Source organism: Canis lupus, chromosome 33 (genome assembly GCF_011100685.1).
Source record: "Canis lupus familiaris isolate Mischka breed German Shepherd chromosome 33, alternate assembly UU_Cfam_GSD_1.0, whole genome shotgun sequence".
Classification (NCBI taxonomy): Eukaryota; Metazoa; Chordata; class Mammalia; order Carnivora; family Canidae; genus Canis; species Canis lupus.
The window spans coordinates 9105710-9109595 of NC_049254.1; the positions used below are offsets into that span (position 1 = coordinate 9105710).

The 3886-nt window shown below is 35.9% G+C and overlaps 1 long non-coding RNA gene across 1 annotated transcript; it reads right to left on the bottom strand.

Moving 5' to 3' along the window:
- Window positions 1–666: 666 nt before the first annotated feature.
- LOC119877823 lies at window positions 667–3522 on the bottom strand. Its single transcript, XR_005383047.1, has 2 exons — window positions 3378–3522; window positions 667–2828 (listed from the first exon to the last, which is right to left on the bottom strand). It is a non-coding gene; the product is annotated as an uncharacterized LOC119877823 (long non-coding RNA).
- Window positions 3523–3886: the final 364 nt, after the last annotated feature.

Genomic DNA, 3886 nt, shown 5'->3' on the forward strand with positions numbered 1-3886 from the left:
ATACATAAATACATTGCCTTTCATGAACATCTGCTTGTCTATAATTTTAATAAAGCTAATGGAGCGAGACTCAGGTTTTCTTATTTCGATTGAAACATTTTTCCTCCCTGTTTTTCCCTTTCCCTCTTGGGCTAATGATCTCCCTTGAGGTTATGCAGTTATGTTATATGGTGGTCAAGTCTCTTACTATGAATGAAGCACTCATTGCCTTGAGATACAACATTCTCAGGAATCTAATGTTTTTTAAAAGTGCACACGTGTGTGTATCTACATGGGGAGGTATGCATAAGTGTATGACAAACAACAATAGCCTTAGTTTGAAAACCATTCCAATTAAGTGTTTTTGCTGTTAGTGCTCTCACTATTCTTCTATCAGCGTATTTCACTTCATAGCCTTATTTAGAGGTCTAGATTTTATTGGCCAATGAGGCCTGAAAAACCCTTTCCCTGGCTATTTGGAACAAGAAGAAGTCTGATGGATGTAATGTGGTGGTATTACAAGTAATTTGTGGTGGTCAGTAATAAAAGTAACTTGTACCCAGGGTTTGAGGTAGTATGCAAAGTGGGAGGAATTAGTGATATGTCGGAAAGAAAGAATGCTGAGTAAAAAGTTAGGATGCCTACATTTACTTTGGCATATCAGAATCTCTCTAAATTTCCATTAGATTCCTTATTATTATGCTTTATTAATTTCCTGTAAGAAATGCAAAGCTACATTTCTTCTACTTCATATGTCAAACTACTTCAGTATATTAACAAATTAACAAAAAGTAGTATAATTACATGTGGAAACATATGCATTGTAAGTGTAAGTTCTCCACACTTGGAGTGAGAATATCTGTTAAGCCTAACCATGTGGCCTTAGGTTAAATCAGCCATAAATGTAATTTGATAATTTGCAATTCCCATCTTCAGACTTTATATGATAAAGTATACATACTAAAATAATAAGATCTCATAAGCAGCAAATACCTAATCATCTTTTGTTTGTTATTGAAAGCCTTTAATTTTATGCCAGTTGTTCTTTGTCATTATATGTTGTAAGATGCAAATCCTCACAACCATCTTTTTATACTAATGAAAAGTCATATAAATTTAGAAAGTATTTCATTTCATCCATGCAATGTGCATTTCAATCCAGAGTAAGCAAATATTTCGCATGCACACAGTGAATCTCTTATAGTTTCATTTTAAGCTTGTCAAGTATTCTGATTTCAATCCTATTTGACCAATTTAAATTGCAATTTAAATGGTTAGTTCTACCATTAGATTTTAATTACCTCCAATTCTATCAGAGCGGGTTCCAACCTTTTGTAGCAAATTCATTTCCTGCTTAACCAAAGACACAATACTCTTTAAATAGACTATCTCCCCCTGCCACTGCTTTCTCTGGAAAGAGTTTTCACGCAGACCGTTGTTTATTTCCTCTCTTACTACAGGAAAAATTTATGAATAAAATAAGTGACACACCTATACAAGGGAAAGACAAGATGAGAAACGTTATTTACTTTATGGAAGCAGATGCTCATCATTTCTTTAATATTTTGTGACCGGGCGGCTTTATCTTTTTAACCAGAGCCACTAAATTCTCATCATAGTATGACTTTGCACCTTTAGCCTTTCTTTGCATAGGTCTTTTCAAATGCGACCTCTCTCTAGAGAACATAATTGGCTAATTAAATATATAGAGAAAGAGAAACACTCACTAGGCAGCCTGAGATTTTAAGCAGAGCACTGATAGACATCATAGGAATCCATCTGACGTGTACACGTTTACACTCTTATAAAAATACATTGTAGAAGATGCAGCAAGACAAAGCCTCATTCTTATTCTTGATTTAAGCTATAACCAAGCATTTCTGGACAAGCCATTAATTGTTTCATGCCGCCAAGGGCCCACTTAGTGCACTGAAGCAGTAACTTCTAAGTGGTCCCACTGGCCGCGAAGATTTAAGTTAGGCTCCAGAAGAAACCCAGGATAGTTCATACAAGAGTGCTCAAAGTCAGGCATGTTGGAAATGACTTTGTGACTGCACATGGTGATGTTGGGAATGCAAATATTGTCATATGTGATGAGGTGGTGAAAGGAAAATTATTTTCTTCACTCAGGGCTTGAGGATTTTTGATCTAACCGGTGGTTGAGAGTAAAGGTGACTCTATCATGATGCTACAGCATCTTGGCAGAAAAAGCTTCCCATTATTGGCACACCATTTGAATCAAAATCTAGTGTGGCGAAAGATTGCCAAGTTTCTTTAAATGGGATCTGTTGCCATTGTAATAAAAATCTGACAGGCTCCTGGCTCCTACTTGAAAAGAAAGTACTGTTTATCCTTGAATCAAATAATGAATAACCTGGGGAAAAAAAAAAGTGAAATTAAACTTTTTATAAGATCTGCATGTCCTACATAAAACATGCTGGTAATAAACAGAGTTTGCTTTTAGGCTTGTCACTGACCGGTATTACGACCTCTTCAGATTCAGGCAAGTCTTGGCTTTGCCACTTGCTAGCTACTTGATCTTGGACAAATTTTTTTAATATCCCTTAGGCCTTGGTCTTCTCATCTGTGACAAAGGGTGAGCACATAGACTTATTGTGAAGATTAAATGAGATCATCTAATATGAAGTCTTAGCACAGGGCCTAATACCTAGTTTGTCCTCCACATGTTATTGCTGCTGCTGCTGATGTGGATGTCTCGCCTTAGACTCAGGTTCTTGGCCAGTTTTCTCACTGTCCATTCAATCAGTGGTCAGAGTCTTCAATTAAGCCTCCACAATATCTCACATCCGTGCTTTAGATACAGTCTTGTCCTTTTACCTTATATCAGGCTGTATTCAAATGAGAAAATGTCTGTGAGAGAACTTTGTAAATTTTAACACACAAAAGAATTATTAGTTACTCTAAACATTTTATTGAAATTTGCCAACACGCTAGTCATTAATTAAATGGTATCTTTGCCACTCGGCCTTCCAATCCGTTCTTAACAGAGATACCTTTTAAAGCATATCTTTTTAGATTATTCTCTTTCCATGGTCCCTCTCTTTCCATGGACCCACACTCCATCAAAGTGGGTCATTGTCTCTCTTTACACATTTATTAATTAATATTTCCTTTCACATCCCACCAATACCCTGCTCTCCAGCACTTCAGGAAAAGATGCTCTCCTCTAAATTTGTTCTAACTTTGCCTCATTTAGGTAGCAATTCTTTAATTGGAATAAATATGTTCGCAAATTTTTTCATATGTTTTCTCTTTGTACCAAATTGCCTATTTCTCTTTCCACTGTTCAAATTTCTTCTTCAATTCCCTACTTAAAATTTTATTTTATCTGTTTAACCTTTTTGGATCCCCCTGGTAAAAAATCAATTTCTTCTTACCTCTTCTCCATTTTCTAGACTATATCCATATTCACTCTTCTTTTCTTAGTTTGTCATTTACAACATAGGCTCAGTCTGGGAGATAAGGACTAGATCACCATTTTCCCTCTGATTCTATAGTGCCCAGTGCAACATCTTTCACAAGGAAGGTCCTAAATCAGAAAAAGAGACAGTAAATATTTTTATTTACAGGTGTCTTTGTTAGTACTGAGCTATAGTTAAAAGAAGAAAATAAAACTAAAGATAGAGCAGTGGCTGGATTTAAAAAAAGTCCCCAAACTCAGAGAGGAGAGAGGTTGACTTTGCTTTTCTCTTCTTTCTTCTTTCTTCTTTCTTCTTTCTTCCTTCTTCCTTCTTCCTTCTTCCTTCTTCCTTCTTCCTTCTTCCTTCTTCCTTCTTCCTTCTTCCTTCTCCTTCTCCTTCTTCTTCTTCTTCTTCTTCTTTTTTAATGTACTACTCTTAGGCTGTACCTTCTTCTGATATTTATTTTAACCAGAATTCACGAGGAT